At 30.7% G+C, this 26,443-nt stretch overlaps 1 protein-coding gene across 2 annotated transcripts in view; it reads right to left on the bottom strand.

Annotated features, from left to right (window-relative positions):
- Positions 1-26,443, bottom strand: part of LOC130450793 (5-hydroxytryptamine receptor-like) — a 251,655-nt gene that overhangs the window by 157,202 nt on the left and 68,010 nt on the right. The gene's annotated exons all lie outside the window — the stretch shown is intronic.

Genomic DNA, 26,443 nt, shown 5'->3' with positions numbered 1-26,443 from the left:
CTTTTTAAATTTTATGGATACAACCAAAAAAACTACATGATAACATTCTAATTGAGAAAAATTTACATCATAAAAAATCTGTTTTCCAGTATTGGCACAGACATTTCTTTTTTTAATGTATCTAATGAATATGCATGATTAGAAGAACGATTCTTGCTTCACTAATGAAGTTCATTGCAGTATCTAAAGTAGATTTATTTGTGCTTGCTAGGAGAGAGCTAATATTTATTGGGAGTGCAAACTTACGGTAATATTCATAGATTATGTGGTCTATAATTTAACTAATTGATAATTGCATGTACATACATGATAATTATGTGGCAAGTATTAACTTTATCTAACAAATTTTCCAAAATAGTGATTTTAAATGTGTTACTTTTTCGCTGAAAAGACTTTTTTACTTAGGCTCTAATAATTACAAGAAGCTCAAGGTATTTCGACTAGCAATATGCACACTTTAACGACCAGGAGTTGACTACCGATTTTTTCCCGTGTTTCCAATATCCCTCACCTATTTACCACAATCCGTAAATTTTCAAAATATTTTCATTTGTTATGATTCATCACTATGTGATAATTTTCATAATTTCTCATTTTGAAGAAAATGTTTTTGTTAGGATTAATCAATATATTTGTAAGAAAGAATATTTCTGTTTTCCATGTAAATAAACTTGATTTTCGAGTTCTTTTCCAAATTTTAGTATTAATGTTTAAGAAAAAAATCATTAGTTTCTTTTTCTTCAGTTAATTAATCCAACAAAAGTACTTAATTTTTTAAATCAGCTCACGTACAGAAATAATATTCATTTATCACTCTCCTGTCATTTGTGTTTCAATATCATACCAAATATGATTATTTGGATTGAAACAAAGATTTACTTTCCATCTACTTTTATTATAACAACAAACTTTGCTCATGATTATTCAATTGTATCTTGTTATCCAACCGTAGTTATATCAAAAATATTTATTTGTCAAATATTTTATTCAAGGAACTTTGAAACAAATACTTGACTGAAATCTAATTTCACAAAGATGATTATAATAACAGACAAGCATTTTTAGGTAGTTGAAAAGAATTATAAATCAATGGAAATTGTGTAGTTGATAGATTATATTGAATATGTTATTGATAAAATTAATATCTAAGAAACTATAATACATAAATTATGTCGTTGGCTAGAATAAACCCTGAAATGAGAGTTTGATAATAATAAATAAATTAATAAATTTTTTGTAACTCTTGATGTTATAGCTACAGTTATATTATAGTCGGTTTTCGAGGCTGCTACAGAATGTTGCACTTCTAAATGTTTACAGTTTTAGAGAAATAATTAAATGCTTTGAGACAATTTTAAATAGATATTCAGAGGCAGCCGTTTTATTAAAGAAAAGATATAAACTAAAGTGGAAAATATATTTTGTGTCAACTTATTAAGCGTGTCTCGTATAAGTCTGTGTAAAACATGCAATAAACATTTTATTCCTGCAATAAACCAGAGCAATTTCTAATTAAAGTAAAGACTGATGACTCCCACTGGGACCATCAGGAACCTAGCTGTACGCAAGATTAGCACTTATAGACTTTATTGGTATCTTAAATAATTTTTCCGCATTACCCAATGTTGATAAATGATCTAAGCTCTAATAGCTTTCAAATAATTCATTGTATAAAAATAAGTAACATTTCCTAAGACTATTTATATGCCATTAATCAATATCCTAAGTAAATCGAAAGTGTTGAGGTGATTTTAACTGCGATACAATATGTTGAAAACAGTCCGTTTGATCTTAGATCAATTCCTTGTGTGTATAAATAATTTTTGTATTCAAGTCACAATTATTCTTTTTCAATTCAAATAGCATATATTTTGCAATTTCTAATTAATTACAATCAAATTATCATCTAGACTTTATTTCAGTTGACTTAGGTCATTAAAATGTTCGATCACATTTCTTGGGAAGTTATGGGGTCTTTTCGGAAACTATGATTGTTCATTGATTGAATTAAGCGGGTCGTAGTCATATGATAGGATCCTTTCTACTCAGGTTGGCCGGTGGGAAAATGCGATCAGCTTTTTTCATTTGTCTAGGTTTTTCTTCTATTCCCCTTGAATGGCTGACCACTATTAATTCTCATCAGAAGCGTAATTGATAGGTTACTGAGGTTTGAGGCTTTATACTTCTAGCATTTCAGCATAAAAATGTAGCAAAGTATGATTTTGGTCTAAAACTTCGTTTTCTAAGAGCTCATTTCAATTATGTACCTAAAAAATTATTGGTATAACCACTATCAGGTTTAACACCATCCTGTTATTTTAACTCGAATTTTCATCTTTTATTTTCCTTAGTAACTAGAAATTTTCATATCAGTCTCGCTTGTGCTATTCAATGTCGCTGATATGTTGTTGATGCCTCAACAACAAAGCAAAAATCTCTTTTTGAATGGACATCATTGTCTCAATTGGATGCTCACTGATGAGAATACAACTGAGAGAGAGGAAGAGAAAGAAAAAAAATTGTCCACTGTTTAGAGATGAAGCAACTTTGTATTGTTCAATGAAGTACGAATATGATCGGATGTTTCATAATATACTTATTAATGGTTTTAATATCTTAATTCTTCTCCAATACCATTGTTTATTCATCTTTCTATTTGGGGCTCTGATAGTTCAGTATCTCTTCACTTTTATTGTTCTTCAATTTCATAGAATCATCTGTGAAAGGGGAAAACTATTTGCCACTATTCTTTTTCTCGAGACTTACATTCATTTTTTGCCTTTATGCGATTATTTTTGCCTTAAGGAACTACAAAAAGAAATAAATCTAGATAATTGCTGGAAAAGTCTATTAAAATTTTTTTATTCTCTCTTGAATCTATATTTTTCAATTTATGGAACTCACAACGTTGATAAGGTTATTATTTATTAACTGAGCTTTAGACGAATTTTTTGAAACTGCCTCAATAATATTCCACTCTTTGTCACTTATATTTACGTGACTATTTATTGATTATCTAACACAACTGTTAAAAACTCATTACATGAATAATATTTTTTATGTCGGATCTTTCATTTCAGTCACTTCATAGATAAATAAAGCATGAAATGTTGATCACTGTTAGGATCAATATTTGTAATTAATATAATGGAGCATAATGTCGCTACTCGTCCGTCATTTACGTTTTTTTAAAACATGGACGTCATCCTCAATATGTGTTATAACTTCTTAAGTTAAATCATCTATATAGGAAATAAATTCACATTCCATATGTCTTGAAAAAAGCTGGACACTTACATATTTTTCAACGTACGAGGGAAGAATAAAAGCATAATGAACACGAAACAACATGAATATACAATTTCTATTATTGGCCTTTGTGAAGCGTCAAATTATATGGTTGTCGAGTAGCATTTTTAGATGTCACATCATATAATTCAAAGCTACTTACTAATACATTTTTTATTTTGTTTTTCTTTTGCTGCATCATCAATTTTTTTGTGAACCTGAATTAAAAAAGTTGACTACGTCCCGGTGAATAATCCTCCATAGCTACCCTGTGGATCCTTCTTGGATTTTGCTTTTAATTTCACAGTTACAGTAACTCTAATCATGGAGATTTGTATCAAAAAGGTTATCCGCAAAAATTAATTCGTCACAATTTCCAGTTTCTTTAGTCATGATTGAATGGTTGGGAACTTTTATTTTTACAGATTCAACGTATTCGACAGAATTTACAAGCGGAAACGTGATCTGAATACCAGAACTCTATCTCTGATAAAAAATGTTTTCTTTTTCTCTGTCGGTTTCCAGATCAGCACTAGTGATAGATTGAACGCTAGGACTTGAGTGATTAACTACGATAAAATATTTTATTTTTGATAAAATACACTGAAAAACTTTTCACAACACTTCAGACTATAATTTAACACTTTAGGAGACACAATAATTTTTTTTAAGTAAATGCAAATTTAGTGGAATTTTAACAGAGATGAATTCAAGTGTATAGTATATTCAAGGGAATCAAACTTCCTACAACAGAAGTGAACTTAAAGAGTAATAAAAAACAGGAATTACATGAAATTTATTTATTGATTGATCCAAACTTTTTGAAATATTAAAGAATATCGTTTACAAACATATGTATTCCTTATTTAAACGTATAGCAATTCTATTTCATCTCGATTCATTTCCTTCCATCTTAAAAATATCGAATTTTCGGCCAAATATTTCTTATAATTTGAACAATACATTACCAAGAGAGTTTCTCATAAAAAATTATGGTATTATTCATACACTAGATCACTAGAAACTAAATAATCTGTTCAGTGATATGAAAACAGATTCATCACGTTGATAAGTTCCAATTAATTAATTGGGAAATAGGAAAAACAAACAAAACGTTCATTAATGAGAAACCGTATAAAGTTTGAATAATTTTCAATTGCTTAATTAATTAAGTAATGTCGTAGTCGGTTTTTACTAAAAACGTTTTATAAGAGCGCCAATTATGAGTTTACTCGCAACCAGTACCTATAACGAGGATTCATTACTGATATGATTGCATAACTTTCTGAATTTATGATACTTAAAACACTGACAATTAGTATATAGATGTTGCAAAAATGTACATATTTTGCGATATTTATTAGAAAAAATCGAATAATTATTATAATTTCTATACAACTACTACTACTACCAATATATTAATAACAAAGTAAAAACGTGATTTGAAAAAAAGCTGACTGCGTAAAAATTATATCTGAATGAGTAAATGAGATAGCATTCTCATTGAGTATTCTAATAATAAAACTTATTTACAAATAAATTAAATAAGAACAATTCATATGCATCTAATAGGAATGATTCACAGAACCACATCGCAACCAGCATATAATTATAAATTTAGGAAATTTAGAAATGAATGTGTAATAGATGAATTATTTTGATAAATTTAGGTCTATTTTCTTCGATAAAACGATTTTTTTACATCTCAGGGAAGATTTAGAGTTCGGAATGGAACTTCTTTTTGATATCGATTAGCAGAAAGAATCGCAAAGCAAAATGTCAATATAGCAGAGCTCTATCCTGTTATGACAAGTAAAAATTTCTCATAACTTGTAGGAACAACAATACAATTTATATATATAATTGTGGAGCTTTGAATAAGCTATTGAGTATATCTTTGCAATCAACAATATGCCAAGCTTATCCTAAAATTGTGAAAGGAAAGCTATAAATATACCTATTACTATGGTTTCTGTATAATAACTAGATATATTTCTGGAGAAATGAATTATTCACTAGCCCATCCTTGTTCATCCTTTGACCCTGACGCCCAATCGCCATCTCCTGAACTGTTGAAATGTTCCAGCACATAAAATATATCTGTTGCAGCCAGGGGGGAATGAAAATACGTAGAAATAAATATATTATATTCTTGGTTTTTTCAAATGATTCATCCTGTATTTTATGTATCAAAATATCTCAGAGAGTTTATAATTTTTTTAGGTAAATGGAATGCATAATAGAAAGAGAAGCATATTCGTAGTACTTTTCTATTCTCACATGAAATACAGGAAATACAGGGTGATTCATTTGAATAAAACGAGAAGATTATATGGCTAGAATATAAATGACAATAAATTTTATAGGTTAGGTCGTTATAAGTGAAGTGGAAATTTACAGGTTAGGTGAGGTTAGTTGGTTGTTAATGGCGTTGAATTTTTATAGAATTTGTTTTTTCAAAATCTAGAAGATATGCATAAATTACAGTAAGGTTATTTAAATCAATTTTCTTATTATAATTGGAGACAATCGTAAGGAACAAAATGAGTAGTAAAATATATTAATAAATTAGAGCATTGAGCATTGTATTCATTTTAGGACACTCGAATGTTCAATGCTTGTCTTTATCTGTTAGATGTGAATTGTTTAATATTGACTTTGACTCAAAATAATCGATTGAAATCTTTTCTATATATATATATATATATATGTATATGAAATAGATGATTGGGTAGAAATAAAAAATAAAAATTTTGCGATTCATCACATGATATTGTCATGGTTTTTATTGTGCTATTGAAAATAATTTCTTAAAACGAACGCTCTATGGTCAATAATTGATTAATTTTGTTTCTCTTCTAAACTTGAGACCATTAAAATGGCAAAAAAATAAAAAAATCGATATAATCAGTAATATTATACTTTTCCTTAAATCTACCTCTGATGAAAAGAAATCTTGCCTTTTACTGCACGTATACCTTGTTCAACCCAATAAATCGAATGAAACTCAACAAATAACAGGAAATTCATTAGTGGTAGAAGAAGTGGAAATTTTTGAACCAAAAGGAGGCTTCTATGATTTTCGACAAATACAAAATTCTGATTGGATGATTCACAATAATGATTTGATCTTGATGAGATTTATAGACACTTGATATGTTTGTTCAGTATATGAGGATATTTTCTCATTACATTTGATTCCAATTCGAAAGGAGAACTTAACTGTTAATGGAAAACTCCAAACTAGCACATTTTCACATGGAAATATTTTTTGGTGATAAGATATATAAAAGGTATTCTAAAACTATCTTTATTAATTTGTATAGCTGATATTACGTCCAAAAATATGTTCTTATGCTAAATAAAAGTATATTATATATTTTGGAAATGGTTTAATTAAATAATTGGAAGCTGAAGCAAAAATTACTCCCAGTAACATTCCAAAACTACACTTTATTATATTGAAATGGAGTAGATGGCGGCTTGAAATTATTTATCACTATGTACTTACTCCCGTAAAAAGTGTAATGTGAAAAAATTTGGGTTCTCAATTATTCATTTCAAGAGTTGAATTAGTTAGCTTATAAAGTATTTCTTTATTGTTTAGTAAACTATCGATTAACTTGGATGAAAGGATACTTAAACTTGAGATATGGAACAATGGAAAAAAATTCCCACAGTTATATCAGTATATAACTAATTATGTTGGTTGAAATTGTTCAGAATGTAATTAGAATTTATCAAGTTTAAGGATGTTATTTTAATATGTTCCTGTGTAAAAACTACGTCACTACAGCAAATTGTTGTAGGTAAATATACTGCCATTTGTAACATTGCTTTGTTGGAAACCGTTTATTGCTGGAAAATGTAGTTAGATATTTATATATTATTCAAAACATATTCATTCTCTTATTATAACAACTAGTTTATTTTAGTCATTTTGGGTATCGTTTTTCAAATCGTTCCCTTAGGTTTGCAACCGAACTAGTAACAAAATAAGATATGTACTATTTTTTGAAACGTCAACTGATATATAAGAAGCTTTCTTCATGCACTATGGTAACTAGAAGTATAGGATTCCGTTATTAATTGCTGGCGATCGTTATTTGTCAAGACATTTTGTTTTGTATTGTGTGAAATAATGACCGCAATTTAATCAGGTAACATGGATTTGTTGTTGAATTGAATAAGATTTGCGGACGATATTTACGACCGATTCTTGACTAATTTAGATATAATTTGGGAATTCCCTGTAAAAACTAACAGTACATCATATTTCCTTCCTTCGTTGTTAAGAGGTTTTGTTGTTTCGTGTTACTTATCTACTACTGATCCAGTACGAACAAAACGATCACTAATCTTTGGAATGTTTGTATTTTTGGATACCTCAGAATACCGCTGTTGATATATTCTCGATGCAAAATAAACAATTTTTCATAACTTCTCTCAATACCAAATATGTTCTTCCGTTATGTTTGTGAAATTTAAACTATTAATACACCAACCTAGGCTCTTGATAAATGACAGTTTTCCATAATCATCATGAATGTTTATTATGAAATAATAGAAATATTGTTGAGATATCAGATTATTCTAATTTCAATTTTCATTTAAAAATCCCTATTCTGACGGCTCATGTTCATCTAGACCAAGATGATGCATAGCCAATAAGCTATTACTATATCATGATCAGATTAAGATTGAAATATTGTTACTTAACTTGGATTATCTTTTGAAATATTTGAAAATAATTTTAAAATCTCTGAGGTCCGAGATTAAGATTACTTATCAATGGTTCAAAAAAAGAATTGCAAAATATAAAATTCGAGAATATGAAAACCTTTCAGTTCTTCTTCTTCTCAATAAAATTGGTTTCTTAATAAAATATGACACGGCTAACAAAACTGAAGTAGCTATAAGCTTCACAATAGATAAATACTTTTTATAACTCTCCATCAAAATAGCAAAGGAATATTTTTGGAAATAATAACAGTTTAAAATGAAATTTTATTGAAATAATTATTAATGTGGAAAGCTGCAGTTAATATAATACGTTATCTGACTCATTCATTCGATATATTCAATGATTACTTTAAAAAGTGAATGTAGTATAAGGGTAAGAAAAAAGCACCAATACATAATTACATTTTTTTTCCTAAGCTATACGAAAATCACACAAGAACATCTAATTTCAGGCATGGATCGGAGCTGTATAGGAGGGTAATGGAGCTGTATAGAAGGGTAAATGGAAATCTTATATTGAGTCTTCTGGATTCCATTAGATAAACGGGACTACAAGAATATATCATTGTTTTCCAGCTCACGTTTATTCACTGTAAAAATAATTTTGTTATCCACGCGCATCAAGTAGTGGCGGTGTAGTGGAAGTAAAAAACGAGTTCATTACTAATATCATAAGATTTAAAAAATATCATTTTTTAAACCGTATATTTTATTCTTACATTAATCAACAATGTTCACAACAATGAATTCGATAACCTAAAAGGAATTTATGTCTTATTTTCTATATATTAGAACCTGAAAAAATGTGTTAAGAGCGGTTCGTCTGCTCCAGACATTAAAACCGCCTTTTGTTCTTGACAATTAGCGTCATTTTGGATAGAATCATCTCTACAAATACCGTAATAACTCCATGACAATAAGACATTCACAAACGTATTCTAATCTAAACTAAACACACAGATCATCACGTTCTTCGCTTTCTAGCGTCCGTTGTTCGAATTCCGCTTCCATAAATTAATTATATTATAAAATCTACCACAGAAAAAAAACATTGGATATTTTGATGTTGGTATATTCTTATAAGGAATAAATTCAAAATTGTATCCATCTAGTGTCTCGTCTTGTGCTGTTGATTTCTTGATGAAATTTATAATAAAGCTATAATTTGACGTTTCAGAATATATATCAAAAAATAATACAATTTAGGCCTCGTTATTTTAAGTTTCGACGTTTCGGCGCTTACTACACATGTTTATTATGTTTCAATAACTCACTTGTAAATTGTACCTTGGGCACCAGTCAACCAAAGTCCATAGTCGTGACAATAAAACTTGAAACTGATTTATAAAACTTTTTTGTCTTTGTAAATAAAGAAAGACCTCAAAAATATCCATTTAAGTTGTGAACAATTATCAATTTTTTCCAAAATGAAGAAGGTATCGGATGTATACTCGTTAAGATGCAATAATTTAATTCTCGGTAATTTTGTAAAAATTGTTTCCCATTCCAACGCGATTATGATAAATTGATGTAATGACGTGATTTTGCAAATGTCCCACTGTCCCACTGTCATGGATGTAACGCCTTGTAAAACAAGTGTGAGGAAAAAATATATCATGAAGACATAGTAACGGGAGGCAATTTAATTTAATGTGTAGAGATAATTTTTTTAGAAAAAATTTCAAACTCTAACGAATTTTGATGTCGAGCTTTTCAAACCAAGTACAGTCTCTAGCTTTTACTGGATGGATGTTATTTGATAAATATAAAATATAATATGATTTGATAATACGGGAAACAATTCAAATAAAAATTGAACTTTTTATTTATATATGTGTTAAATATAATGTATGCCATAAGTAGCACATATAGACGTTGCACAATATTTCTATCAACATTTCAGAACGGGATAAAGAAGGATTTTTCTTTTTTCCATTGGTCTCCAATTTTTTATTCCATAGTGAAGAATCTGAGTTGTGCGAATTATCGAATTTGTGAACATATGAAATTTTTTTTATTAAATTGTACCAAATATAGTTTCATCACTATTGTATTTAGAAGTATGTTTTGTACTAATACCAGTGAAATTACTTGGCATATGAGAGAATAATTTGCTAAGAAGAATATGCTTGAAATCTTACTTAGATCATACAAAAAAAGGTTGTTGAAACATCTGTAATGAATTTTTGAAGTTGAAAAGGAAGCTCAATAATGAAAATGTTTATCTATGATTTTTTATCATTTTAATCAGGGTCCTAGATCAATATTCTAATTGAATGAATTAAACATAAAGCAGCGGAATCTAGTGTTTTGCGGGATTTCGCAACAAAATATTGTTGAACACAAAATTGCCTTGGACAAAAAATTGTAATCTTTCTAAATCTATGTTAAATTTTTTACATGGAAATATTTCATCTCCCATTTTTTCTAAAGCTGTATGTTGGATAGAAATTTATCATTTTCAATGCAGAATGTGTATGCTATAGTAATAAAAAAAATGTAATCTTAACAAATATATTGATGAAAAAAGCAGAGGTGGGAAATAAAATATGAATAACGTAATTAAAATGAAGATTAGAAATAGAATATTAATGTGAGAGATTTCCTGGAACATCAATTTTTTATATTTTTTGCATTATATCATGATATCATAAAATTTTAAATATGGACAGAATTTAGAATGGAAAATGATAAAATTATCATCAAGAGGAAATGACTTCAATATTTATTTTATTTGAAGTAAATACTGACATTTTATTTTCATAATATTGATATGGTAAATGATAAAAAATCAAATGCTTTCCTTGAAGCAGACTTTGCGATTATTTACCCAATGTAAACAAGAAATAAAACCATGTAAATGCTACGACAGAAATCTGAGGAGACCCTGCTTTATAGGATAGTATTCTACTATTCTTAGACATAGGTATATTCATGTAGAAACGTGAACAAGTTTACTTACATTCTAGAAATAAATTTAATGGTAAAGGTACAAATATAATATCAAATGAAGCGTATTCTGTAGTTTACATTTTTTCGTCGAAACAAAACATTCGAAGTTCACAAGAGGAAAAAATATTTTTCAGTGTTACCCCTGGGTTCCAAACAGAAGATATAATTAATCGAGCTTGTTGAAAAATTCAACAAATATTTCTGCCTAATGACATTTCTCATTGATGAGCAGCTCATTGCGTACAACTACCGCAATGCAGAGATATTTGTTCAGATAGCAAAGTAGCCCTTTAAGAACTAAACTCTTCGTTCAAAGTTAGTATAGCAATACACACAACATATGAACTCACTGGAATTAAACAACAAGTTACTCTGTGGGTACCCGGCCACAACGGAGAGCTCAGTAATGTAAGCTGATGACCTGCGGTACAAGTCATTCGATAGGACCACAACCCATAGGTTCCACAAAATGACATCAAGTCATGGTTAAAAAAAAGTGGAGAAACAAGAAGAAATCAGAAACATACAGTAAGACTGGAACAATTGAAGGAATTTCTTTCTTATTCTACCAAACAAAAGCCCTTTCATTAATCAAAGATGAGTTAAGAGTTGCTGCTTGTTCACTGATAAGTTGCCATCGGAACATTATTAGAGGAATTCCAGACAGTTTTACATTGTGAGTGTGAGGCTAGTCTATGGACAAAGATACTTACATTTAAAATTTCAAAGCCAGAAGATGACAAACTGCATAACCCTTATACTGGTAGCTCAGTTTGCAACGTCGTTGCTACCTCACTGGTAACCACTTCGAGTGTACAATATTTCAAAGTAAGAGCGAGGTAGATTCACGTAGAATCTAATCTAATCTGCTGTCATTTATTATTTTTATTATTCACAGAGCCATAGACCATGTCAATATAAGAACAGACCAGTTTGGAGGCGAAATGTCGAGGATACCAAGGCTCACACCGAACTGTAGTACCAATTGATATAACATATAGATGTACCGCAGTTGGAAGTGAGGATGACAAAATCTACTTTAGAGTGCTCAACTATACGATCCAAATAGCAGAGCCTGCTAATGTTGTCATCAGTTCGGATTAGACCACTTTGATGACACGCAATAACGTTTGAACTAGTTAAATGTTACGCCCCTCTCCTCTCATGTAACATGAAAAAATAAGTTAATGATCTGGATGATGACCGCCTAAAAAACACGTTAAAAAGAAGCGGTTGTCACTAGAGCTACCAAGCTAAAACATTGACACTAGAACTCTTTTAAAGTTTAGCATGCCATATTGCACGTGCGTTGTTTTGAGGAAAAGGGGCGTCCATTTAGATAATTGATAATTTTGTTTGTAGAAAATTATCAACATATCGCCCAACTAACATCCAATCTTGAATAAAAACAACTGGTGATCGGCTACCATCAGCAATAACTTATCAAACTTTAATAGACTGTGAATTTCCCTTTCAGCAGCAATATCACATCGTTATACACGACGTCACGACGTCTTCCCTACTACGGCGATCATGCGCATCTGAAGCAACATATCTTGACACTTGGCGGTAGATTGACACTTGGCGGTAGACCTTTGCTGACCCGATGGTTTTCTTCGTTCTCCTTCACCTTCTTCGACCCACACAAGACACACAAGCATTCCCATGTTCCGTTTGATTAACACGATGAATAATACGGCGATAGAATTAACCAAGATTTCCATATGTCATAATTCTACAAAAAGTTGTCTTTGACTATAAGTTATCCGTAGAATCAATTGACCAAAATAGAATAATATGCAGACAAATAGAAAAAAATGAGAGAATCATATTCTTGTTAACCCTACGTTATATGATTGAACTGGGAAACTTTATATAACAATCATAACACCGATATTAAAAGAAGAGTAAGTTGCTAACAAACATATAAGATAAAAAAGAAGACTATAAAAATTTCATCTAGAGAGTTTCATTACTTAATAAAAATGTAATCCGCACTGATGTGGTAAACATCACGTCTTCTCTACTCTTATTTATAATCAAAATTTTGTCATGAATCTATTACTCTGATATAAATAAGTGAATTCATATTGTCGCTGTCGCTAAGTTATCCAGTAAAATGCTTTAAGAAGCCCTTGTGGAATATTTGTACATACAACGAAGATCTATATATCTGTTACCGGCCCAACCCGATTTCAGGACAAACTAGTTTTGGCTAGGCCAAACTAGATTTTCCTATACGCGATAAGATTAACTAGTATAGTCTAGTCCAAACTAATTAAACAAACATGTCAGGACTTGTATTTGTCAATTTTAAAATCTGAGATATGATTATTGCTTTCATTTAAAAAGCACTTATTATTCGTTATAGTATGATTGTTTGTATTACCAATTATCCATAGCTTTTAACAACGAATCATTATTGTTTAAAAAAAATGTTATTTTTCCAATTACGGGGTATTTTATTGAGTTTATCTATATATTTTGACGTTCTAGATACACCATAATTATTATACTAAGTAGTACTAGTTTATTATAGAGTGTGCGTATCTAATCAGAATCAACTAATTTATCCTAGGTTGGTTTATCCTATCGGGCTTAAGACAATTTAGTTTGGACTAGGCTTCACTACTTAATCCTATAGTGAACAGGAAGAACCAGTTTGGCCTAGGTAAAAATAGTTTGTCCTGAAATTTTTGGTAACGTGTTTACGAAATGCTCTTATTCGAAAGGAAAATTATATGTTGTTTAATTACAAATTAGCTTTTTGTTACTTTTCTTGAGTTGAAATCGATTGACAGTCGGGAATGTAGTAGATCATTGATTAATTATTCCTGATTCAGAGAATCTCATCCATATTTGAAAATGTATGACCTGTGATCTCAGATTATATTAACATTTGAATTTAACATAAGTTTGGAAATGAGCAATTATGATTTGTTGGATTTAATCAACAATCGGACGTTAACATGCAATTCCCCAAATTTTAGTTATAAATGTTAACAAGCACGATAATAAAACTGTGAAAAACTTTTAGCATTAAAAGCTTTACCCAACAACGCTTAAGAATCCAACGCTGTTGACGTGTTTTAATTGAATTTTGTTCATAAAATTTTTGAGTACACAAGAGTATCAAGAATATTGCTGGCGCTGCCGTTATAATGATGGGTTTTAACAACTTTTTCATTTACTGGAATTTACGTTTTCAAGCGAACTTCCATCGCTCATCAACTCAACAAACTTGAATATCAGTTGGAAGCTTTTCAGTTCAATATCATTCTCATACAATTATTTTAAAATGAGAAGGGACAGAAAAACTTACCTACCGTGGAATGAACAGACATTGACAAAGAAATGGAGGATTGCTTTAAATGAAATTAAAAGCCGGATTAATCTTTGAAAACTTTTCATTTTCAAGTAAATGTAATGGTAAACCAAAATAAGTATCATGAAAGTGAAAGTGCTAATTTTTCTTTATTTAAATTATAAATATTTCAAAACAATTTATTACACATAATTATGTAAAACCAGTTTATTATTCTGTAATTTTTTTTTCACTAATTGAAAACAAATGTTGAGTATACTCGCAGTGTTCGTGAAGCTTCCGAGGAAACCGGATGGCAGCTTCACGGAGAGTGTGGAGGGCAGAGCACAGCTCTTGATGAAGACTCACTTTCCGGAAAGTGACGATTCAGCCTTAGAAAACAGCATGATAAAACATAGCAAAACTATGAGAGAAACTGCAGCAATTTCAAGTATGCAGCAGTGAACAGCTTTAAATACCTTTCAACCGTTTAAGTAACCTCCACCCCAAAGGCAGGAAAAAACGACACCACACATCCCAAATCCTCCAGACCAATCAGCCTCACCTCGCTTTCACCACTCAAAGATGTAAAAAGCTGTCTACAATTACATTAGAGCAGATATTATGAAGCGGAAACTTGATATTGAAAGTGATTTGATAAACTCAAATGACCACCAAATTCTCTCAACTCAATGAAGGAACATCATTATCAAAAAGTGAATTCATACAGATTATTACAAAATTTGTAAGGAAATAATAAAATCATAAACTCTCTTCAATAACAAAGAGTCTTTTAACTCAGTATGAGGACCAAAAAACATGATAAAATAACTTGTACAAATTATAAACTTTGCATCAAAATATAACAACACCAATAATGTCAAATATGGTGTGCTGTAACGAAGTAATGATAGAACTCTAGCTTTAAATTTCAAAGCTAACGTGGATTTTATAAACGTTTGCAATAGTGGATTTCGTTTAATATACGTTCCAATGTACGTATTTCAATCAAAACCGTGACTTCAACATGGTTGCTCGTTAAACTCAGATCGATAATCTCCTTTTTTTAAGCCACTTTAAATCAATCTGTAATGTCGCTTTTAATCTGATAAATATTGGATTTAATAACATGGTCATATTTGATATATAATTAAACTAAAACATTTTGAGATGTTTCGCGATCAATTCAATAACTACCGCAAATTATGAATTATTTCAGTGCAAAAGTAATATTCGAGTTGCCAAAGTCAAAAGATCTTGTTACTGTCTAGGACAGTAACGATAAGTGTGGCATGAAGAAGGTAATGAAAGTGAATCCGATCCTAACCAAAATATCAATACTAATTAATAACCATTTGGAGAAGAATATAAGTAATAATAAACATATGCAGTAGACTTCGCTTTTGACAAAAAATTATGAAGGCAATGTATAAAATGTATGATAATTGCAGGCAAAAAACACAACCACTTCATAGCCAGGTCACCAATAATAAAGTTTGTTGCAATAGAGGAAATAACACCATACGATGCGTGGAACTAGTACAATTACGGATGCAATAGCTCAAGGAATCGTAGATTCAACAAAAAGATTTTTATTCGAAGTATAGTAACAACTATTCGAATTTTTATAAAGTGGCAGTGGCTTTAGAGTCTATACATGTAAACATCTTTGGACCTCCGAAATATTACTTCTGAGTTTTTCCGTGTGTAATAAAAAATTGCTACTAATTTCACATTTGCACTTCTGCGCTTTCATGATGTTAATACCATAAGAAATTAGACAACCTAGCTCCTATTTGTCATATTTCAAATTTAAAAAAAAAATTAAGCCTAGATATCGTACCCTACCTACGCCAATTAGGATATCAGAGTCTTAGTATTTATAACTCACTTCTATAAGTGAATAAAATTTTAAGTTTATGCCTGATATGCCGTACTGTCTTCCAAATGATCCTCAAAGCATAGCTTCACCCTTATGTACCATATTTTAAATACAGGTCGGAACCTGGAATGGTTTTTCTCGATTCTGTCGACCACAACGCTACTTGAACACAAATTAACTCTTGCCTTATCTGTTATTATGAGGTTTAATAAAAATGGTGTGACACTTAGGAAAAAAATAACTCCAGCTACTGGTACTGTTGATTAGATACCAATAATTATCCTCAATAATTTGAATGAATTGGAAAATCATGTTCTATGAACGATCCTATTCGAAATGTATGTTTTAATTTCTTATAAATATGAAAAAGAATAATGGCAATGGACTCCTTGGAAATCGATATCTTAAATAAGGAAAGAACTTGTTCACTATGAAAAAGCCATTTCCTCCAAATTTTCTTATCTTTCTCGCAGATAAGAATATTATTGTATATCACAGGAAGTGTGACGAGCTTTGGCAAAGAATTTTCACCATCCTCTACTAGTTAAACGCAGTTAAGCAGTCACGAATTTTCTTGTATGCTCCAAAACTGCTAACACAAAATTACAAACGTTTATCACATTTCTAATCCAGCTTCCACTGCGGTAGTTTTGAGTTATCTGCGAAGTAGTTAGTTGACTTTATCTGTGTATTTCTTGATTAACTTCCAAATTTTTATATTATTCTTCGAAATATGGGTTTCTTTTACCAAACGCTATTTCATTATATTGTTCATCTTTTTTTAATCATATTAATATATTGAAATTTCGATTTTACCTTTAACTTTATTATATGTCTTGTCCTCATTAAAATATCTACACAAGAAAAACTCATTTTTAAAAAGTTTTATCGGTGAAATAGATAAATAACAGTCAGTCGTTGGTGCATAGTGTATGCGTACTAATTCTATATCAGCGCTAATCTCATTATATTTATAGATAAACCGCATGGTTTTAAGAAACCAATTGAACTTTCTTATAATTGTCGTGTTATCCATAATCTACACATCTTTTATACTACATAATCCTATCAATGAAGAAGTAACGAGACAAACAAAACAGATAAATTTTCGGATTTCACTTTATAATTTACTTAATAAATTTTAAACTTTTTTATTACGTCACATTACTTGAAATTCCAGTCTTTTTTTTGGAATACATATGACTGGTTGAAAAGTAATTGATGGTAATACCATAAGATGTATATTTTTGGTTTAATTACGACTTGTTCAGCTGTCACATTTTGAAGGGAATTGTTTAATTTGAGAACGTCTATAAGGAGCAAGTTAATTGTATCCTAAGGTTTTGTTTAATTAGACTTCTTTCTTCAACATCTGTAATATAAATTAAGAGAAACAGACTTTCAGTGACTATAATTTTAGAAACATGATTGCTAACTTATTTTTCTTCATCCATTAAAGTTTTATAGCTAATTAACAACGGTTAAGTATAGCAAACGAAATTGCTGTAAATTTCATTTACTCCATCATTTCTGTTATTTAATTTGAAGTTCTAATTGATATCACATCTTTAGAATTGATATTCAATCATCAAAACAGGGAAAATTAGATTTTTCTTTGTGAATAATTTAACAAAATCTTCTTATGGACATTGTCGATATCCATATAAAAATTACTACCAACCGTATGTCACTTCATTAAACAGATTTATTTTTGTTTATCATTCCAGAGTTGACAAGTTTATAATGATGAATATTTTAGAATTCGTCATGCAACAATACGTATAGATAATTAGATGCGAATTTCTGGATATTGTTAGAAACCACCAGGATATGGAAAATTATTGTCAAAATAAATAATTCCCCTCAATGTGAGAGTGATGTATTATGAATTATGTCGCAGACATACTTCAATTTATAAATGAAATATGATGTAATAAACGTCGCCTTCAAAGAAAACAAAAATGCAGCCCTTCCCTTCTTATTTACGTTTGATAAACCCAAAGAAAAGTTATTAATTTTTTACCAATTCATAAGATCGTTCTTTTCAGGTATCTGGCTTCAACTTTACGTTGCCAAGTCTAGGGATTTTATAGGAAAAAAGGTAAAAAGTTGATTGTCACGTTATACAGGACAATGTATTACAGTTTCCTGGTAGCATCTTAAGTATATGAGAGTCAGTGATTCATATCTTTACCTCTGATTACAAAAAAAGTTAAAAAAAATGTATTAGAAAATTAATGAACAATGTGATTGGAATTAAATATCACACAGAGTCATAGAAGGACATCATTATATTGATAATAATTAAGCAATTGAAAATGCCAGAAATACTGTGGCATGCAGCCCTATTGAACATAGCTCACAAAGTCCTTGACTCGCACGTATTGATCTAAAGAATGAAGGAGGTGGTCGGGCAATAGAAAAGCGAATTAAAAGAAGTAAGATTGATGATAGTCTTAATATTTACACTCACAGAAATATAAATATAATTTCAACATATCATTCGAACGAATTTGGAGTATTTAATAAAAGAAGGTAAAACTTATTCACAGGCAATAACAAGACGATTGAGATGATTAAGCAAACTTTGAAATTCTTTCTGGAAATAAGTATTACTTAGCTACGAAAAATTTCACAATAATGTATAAATAATTAAAAGTGCCTCACACATGAAAAAGCTCGCTTGCATGAAATTAAAAACAGTTATTATCAGAAATATGAAGTATGAAGCGTATTGTTTATGAATCAATACGCTTAACATTACGTCCAAGCGTCAATTTGAATTTTGAACTTGATGATTCTAATGTTTTTAAAACACATTACAAAATTTAACACTCCGCAATTCTTAACTAACCCATTCCCAGATGAGTATGCGAAAACCTGGAAATATATTAGAGTTAGTACACTTTGGTGTTAAATTTAGCCACGATCCCAAACAAGTGAAATTCGTTTGTTGTAAGTTGATAGCTTAGTTTTCATGTAAGTAAGTTGGTGAACGCAGTCACAAATATCCACGCCTTTAATTTCCAACAATGAGTTGTCATTACAGAATAATTATTTTAAAAATTTGCTTCTCCGACATTAAGCTTCACCATAATTCGCATTATGTGGGATAAATCGTGCTTTATTCCACAATCCCTCAAGTTTTTCGTGATAAATGAGTTCAACAATAACTATATTTACCACGGCGTTCCAGTTTTCACTGTGCGGAAGAGAAATATTCATTTCAAATGAGAACGATTCTACTTCCAATTCAATTAAATGAGAAATATATAACTCTTCTTGGAATATGGATATTTAGAAATGATTGTGTATTGTGTTTTCATAAATTCAATTTCCAGATATAAGATCCAAACAAATTTATTTTTTGCAATTCAATCCGAAATATGTAGGTAATTTTATCAGAAGAACTAGGGTAAGTGACACATTTTTTTTTTAATTCGAGAAGAATATGATTAAATTTGAATTATGCTCCACATGACGAGTTTCTCCGTCATTCCAAGTACCGAAAGTCATATTTGTGACCAACATAAGATAGGTAACAAAATTCGAACTTATGCTGGAATATTAATAATATTCACGCTTTTTACGGGTATTAATTCATCACATCCGACATAAATAATAGGTCCATCATGTTCTGAATATAAAAAACATGAACTCGTTATGATTTGCTCCAGAGGAATATTCCAATTTCCTGGATATCTGGCTTCTCTCACCACTTGTTTGCATAAAACAACTCAATCCAATTATTCTATTAATTACACATTCTTAGGCAAAGTTGAATATTGCTTATCAGTTTTGATCAGAGCAATAGTTACACATTAGATATAATTTTTGGGTGTGTGTCTATTAGTTCTATGATTGGTTTTCCAGATGTAAATTTATCTGTAGACATGGAAGAATTGTTCATATTTATTCTAAATAACACAGGCCAACGATGAAAAAATTTTTTTACTGAAAATAACTATTCTTATGTTTTTAGGTTGCTTAATCCAAATATGATGCTTAAAAAGCTGTGTCACTCACAATTTATTTACATTTTATAGTTACATTTATGAAATCAAGCAATATTTTTAACAGCTTTTTTATAGTCGAAATAGGTCTAATGAGCCAAAACCGACTCCATACCTATCTAGGGGTATTTAATGAACGAGGAGATATTGGTAGTACTTCTAAAACACATGCTAAACAGCTGATGTTTAGTTTAGTTTCAAGTTAACCTCAGTTTCACGTTTCCGTTTCCTGTATGTACATGTGCTCAGTGCAATAATGCCTAATCGCGGTTGTAAAAACTCTGCTGACAGTGTTTGTTATATTTGTGGTGGGTTTGTCAAAAAAGAGAAAAAACACTTCAAATTTGCTGTTCATATGATATGGAGGGAACCAAGAAATCATTCCGATGACTGTTACTTTTGCAGTGTTGATATTCCTGGTCATAACATAAAAACAAGAAGGTAATAAGTTACTCTAACCTTCCGTCCGCTATCCAACCAGTAGGGCACGGTGTAGATTTGCCGGTCCGTGAACCACCAGAGGACTTAATTCTATTGTAACAGAAGAATTTTCCTATATACAGTCAGAGCTAGACGAACACGATGAAGAATTTCAATGAGCTACAGAAAATGTAGAGCCTAAATTGTTTACTCAGGTCGACCTTAACAACTTAGTTAGGTCTAGAGCTGAACTGCTTGGCTCTAGGCTGAAAGAAAAGAACTTGTTAGCGTTCATGTGTATAGGAAGAGAGAACAGCAATTTTAAAGTATTTTGCACAAGAGGGTGATTTGGTGTACTGCTCAGACATTCCTGGTCTAATGAGTGAGTTTGGAATTGAGTACAAAAAAGAAGACTGGAGGCCGTTTATTGATTCATCCAAAAATAATTTGGAGGCTGTTTTACTACACAACGGTAACGTGTATGTTTCTATACCTATCGGTCATTCTGTACATATGAAAGAGAGCTACGAAAATCTAGAAATAGTGTTAAATAAAATAGGTTATTTTGCACATGGTGGATGTTATGTGGTGATTTGAAAGTAACGTGCATGCTCCTTGATCAGCAAAGTAGTTTTACCAAGTTTCCATGTTTCCTATTTGGATGGGACAGTAGAGCTAGGAATCAATATTGGTGGAAAAAGAACTGGCCTGCTAGAGAGTCTTTAAAGCCTAGGAAAAACAACATTTTACGCAAAAACCTTGTAGATCCAAAAAAACGTGCTCCTACCACCACTACATATTAAACAGTTTGTAAATGCTTTTCCTGAAGACGGGCCTTGTTTCAAATATCTCTGTCAGAAATTTCCACACCTTTCAGAAGCTAAATTAAAAGAAGGAGGCGTCTTCAAAAAGAAGCATGGGTATCCTTCAAGCAAATTGTCACCAAGTTCTTAGGAAATGAAAAAGTCTATTGTTGTCAACATGCTAAAAAAGTTTAAAGTGTTAGGATGTTTGATGAGCCTGAAAGTTCACTTTTTGAACAGCCATCTCGATTACTTCCCGGACAATCTAGGAAATGTTAGTGAGGAGCAAGGTAAGCATTTTCACCAGTATGTTAAAGAGATGAAGAAACGTTACCAGGGCCGCTGGAACACCAACATTATGGGGGATTACTATTGGTCACTTCACCGGGAAGTTCAGCAAGTGAATCATCGCAGAAAAAGGGAAAGAAAATATAGACAATTTCCAGTTGACAAGTAAATCCTGTATTATCACACTAGTTACGTTAATGAGCATTGCTTATTAATCTTTATTGCATAACGCCGACGAGGCACTTTGTAAAACATATAAATATTGTAAACTTGTAATAGTATCAAATTCTGTTTTGTCAATGTATTGAATAAACGTTTCTTAACGTGTAATTCGTTTTTTAAAAACGCCTTCTCGAGGTTTAGTAACGCAATTCACTATATTACTACAACATAGTGTTTAATTGATCTCCCTATATACCGTACAGGGGTAGTAGATTATAATAAAATACATATTGCTTGGAGACTATGAGTTATACAAATAAACTAAGATTTGGATTCAGCACATAAAAATCTATAAAGATCAGCTATTAAAATAAAAAAAGTTTTCAAACAAAAGTTTTTTGTTGGCCTGTGTAATCTAATGTAATTTGATAATATATAACGTATCTAAATTATCAAAAATTAATAATAAAACGCAATTGTTTTTTACATTGTCGATGCACAGTGTTCTTTCATTGTTCAATATCGACGTAAACATAAGAAAAAGACAAAATGGCCCAACCACCGGTTGGTCACGATATAGAAAGCTCGTTATCGATAACTTCGCATCCTCTGTTCCCAATCCATTTTGTTCCGGCTTCGCATTTCATTCTACTTCACTTAATTCCGAAGTTTTCAACTCTGTCAGCAGCTCCGGCGGAAAGCGCTTACCTGCTGGAGACGGCATATTCTCTAACACGTGTTGAAAAAATACTATTTTTGTTAAGCAGGTGTTGCCATCCTATAAAGATAATAGAAATTGTTTCCAGTGGATACAGATGCGTGCCGAAATATAATGAATTTCTAATGTCATATACAAACTCGGAAAATCTCACGTTAACCGTTATGTTATTATTAAAATACCGCTTACATCCTTTAACACAAACGCGTATTGGGGTTTGGGTGCAAAATATTCGTCTTGATAATGACGAAAGGATGATACTTAGAATTAAGTATGTGTTTTTGTAAAAATGTTGCTATAGAATTTTGATATTGAATACTCCAGATAGCTGCAGTTCACTTAAATTGATCAAACGGCGTACAGACATTGCATCTAATGATACTTTGAGTAAGGATGAATCCTGAAATCGTATTTCTGGTATGCTTCAAAGTAAGTTGGACGCTGGACTTTAGTAAATTGAATTTTGTTGTGGGTAATCTGACTAGACACTTGTATTAAGGCCGCTATACACTACGGGTATACACGACAATCTTAACCGAACAGTTAAAATTGGATATGCAAAATTAAACGTCTTACGACAACATTAGGGCGAAATTATGAAGATCTAAAATTTTCAACAGCAAAATCAGCTTAAGCCTTAGGACGCATACTACCAGAAACATTTTGTGCTTTATACACTGTTTTAAAGGAGGAATATTTGAAGGTAAGCTTAGAACATGTATGTTAATGTATCTATTGAAGTAAGTACGTATAATTTAATAGTTAAACTACCATTTCATAATTGTTCATAGTCATAGTTGTTAAAAGTTGAACAGTATTGTGCAGTGGAAGCAATCGGTCCTGAATTGACAGTTTGAATATACTGCTGGTTTTGACTATGAACCGGTTGCAATGTAGGTTGAAGCATATTTTCTTTATGTATGGTTTGAGCCTCAAATATCACATCATTTATTAGTTTTTCTGTTATGAAAGCAACATTTGCAGGTAAATCTCTTAATTTGGGAGCTATGTTCTTGCCAATAATATCGAATTTATCTTCTCCAGTATCAAGTTGTTTTGTTATTTTTCCCAGTATATCATCACCTTTATTTCTGGGTCTCTTTGATCTAGAGGTATCTCTTATATATAGAAGATTGTGGTGTATTGACATTGCTCTCATTGTCAAGAGTTGACTATGTGGTAAACGCAGGATAGGAAGTACTCGTATTAGAACTTGATCTCTCGTTATCCTGATTCGCTTCTATAGAGTAGGATGAATCTATTTCCGTTTCATTAAACTTTTGTGAATCCTTATTCAAAAAATAAATAGCTACTCAATATCGGGTGTTAGAGAAAATAAATACTGTGTATATATTTTTTTCAGTTTCCACGGTACCACAGAGGATAGAAACAAATTTGGGATTAGTAATTTCATTCTTATGTCAATAGTATTCGTATAAGTTTCTTTCATGTACCCATCCCATGCAGAGGTCAGCGTAAAGAACTGAAAACAGAACGATAATATTTAGCTATTAATTTATATTTGCAAGTTTTTAGTGCAACTGCTCTTGTTTTTGTGATACTTTATTAAGGAACTCGATAAAAATTCTTCAGATCATAGGAATTACACTGTGGTCCATATCTGATTCAAAACTATGACGGTTTGTGATTTTATGTAGAAATTCTGATTTTTAATTACAATTCAAACAGAGCATAAAATATATTTCATAATCAATTCCATTTGGTGCTTCATAAAAAAATTTGTTAAATATGCATCAGCTATAATATCAGAATTTCAAGGGACTAGAAAGGCCCAGTTAAAATGGCATGGGAATTTCCCGAAAGATTAAATTTAATACTACGTTATCACCCGAACAAGAATTGTTATGGGATTGTTTGTATTGCTTTTTATGCTCAAACATTAAAAGTTGGAAATGACACAGAGCAAATTACTTTCAGAAGATGATTTTATAATAAAATGAACTAGGAAAAAGTGGAATTATATTATATTGAAAGAATGTAAATCGCTTTTCAATGATTTATCAATAAAATTTAGTAATCTGTATTTAATGAGAATAACAAACCGTACATCGACGTTTATAGTTTTATATGAATTAGGCGAAATAGTAAGAAAACTTGCAGTACATGAATATCCTCTTAAGCAGGAACCATTACTCCACGACCTGCTCGCTGTGACTGCCATTGATTTCCATGAAATCAGAAATATCTGTCATGGAGAAATGAAATTGTAGAAATTTCAGTTTGCATACAATGTGGTATTTTGTTTCTATTGCATATTTGACAAAGTTTCTTCGTCATATCTCTATTTTTTCGAATTAGTTTTCTGGTTATCACCAAAATGAAACGTTTCCATAATTTTAAGTTTATGGTTCTTTATTTTCCTTGAAAGAAAGAAAGAAAGAATTTTATTTGAATTAATAGATGGATTTTAATCGAAGCCAAACTGACAACGAAGAACGATCGTTGTCAGTTTGGCTTGGAAATGAATTTAACTTCAATAATAATTATTTCTTAGAAATAATCACTGATTTCCTCTAAAGGTGCAATTATTTCAATTCAATGCAGTTTTCATGAGATGAATTCAACCGTTAACTCCATTTCCTTTGCTCTTCACAATACGTAGTTATTTTATGCTTGTTCGAAATCGATGGATGAAAATTACGTTCTACAAAAATAATATTTATTTCCCCGATGATTTATGAATGTTAGTCGGCTGTCAAAGAACTCATGAATAGAAAGGTTAAGCTCATGATTAAGATTCTTACATTGTAGGTTACTGAATATAGGTTAATAATTAGCTTATTTCTATTGAAAACCTACATAATTTGACTATTGAGAATTTTTCAAGCTTCTAGTCAGTTTCTTTTGAACTATAGATATCTATTTGATATAGTGTGTAACGAAAACCCATTTTTCTTTCAATAATTCTCTAGCGTCAATACATATTTGGGATATAAAGCATTTTCTGAATTAGAGAAAATTAAAATGTATCACTTGTATTTTTCCAACTAATAATACATGTATTCTAATTCATTTCCATACATATCTTTATCCAAGGAATCTTCATAATTACGATAACTATAATCAAAAGTTTTACGGACAAAATTTGAGTTTTTAGTTGGAGATACTTTTATCTCTTAAAAAAACTTATTAAACCAATAGTTTACTGAATTGAAATTGGGGAAAGTCAAAACCACAAACAAAACACTAGAAAAATAATTTGACAATTGCCAAATCTTGAGAGAGCTCTGAAGACCAGGTTTGATCAGCACCTTCAATTCACATCTCTTCCTTCATATTTCATGATGTCAATAACTACTTAAAAAGCTTCATTCAATACAAATATTTATGAACAAATGGTTTCCCATCAACCATCATCTCTTCAATTGTTAATTAATGTCAAAATTCAGAAATGAGATTAAATAAAAGCCTGGGAATATAAATATGAGAAAATTTGACATTGCAACCAATGTGGGTACGAATTTTCGATAATTTTATCCACCATCATTTAATTTTTCTTTGTGAAATTCTAAAATTATGACTAGAAAATGGAGAGAAATTTAGTAGTTTCACCCAACCATTACAAAAAGGAAGGATTTGTTGGTGGGTTATAACGGAAGCTTGAAAGAACAGGGTTATTTCTCACAGTAGCTTTTCGAGTACTCCTTTTTATTGGCACTTAATACAACCTGTTCATAAAAAATGATGAATGTATCATCCAAGTGATTTTTTCAAACTGTACGAAAAAAGCCGTAAAAATAATCCTTCCAAAATCTGAGCTCTAATGGATGGAGATCCTTAATCGGCACATAAAACAGGTAAAAAATTTCTAGTTCAACTCCGACTTTTTCACTCAAGTCTTATGAAAAT

This window comes from Diorhabda sublineata, chromosome X, assembly GCF_026230105.1.
Source record: "Diorhabda sublineata isolate icDioSubl1.1 chromosome X, icDioSubl1.1, whole genome shotgun sequence".
NCBI lineage: Eukaryota > Metazoa > Arthropoda > Insecta > Coleoptera > Chrysomelidae > Diorhabda > Diorhabda sublineata.
The sequence above is the reverse complement of the archived record's forward strand: the minus strand, read 5'-3'. Positions and strand labels throughout refer to the sequence as shown.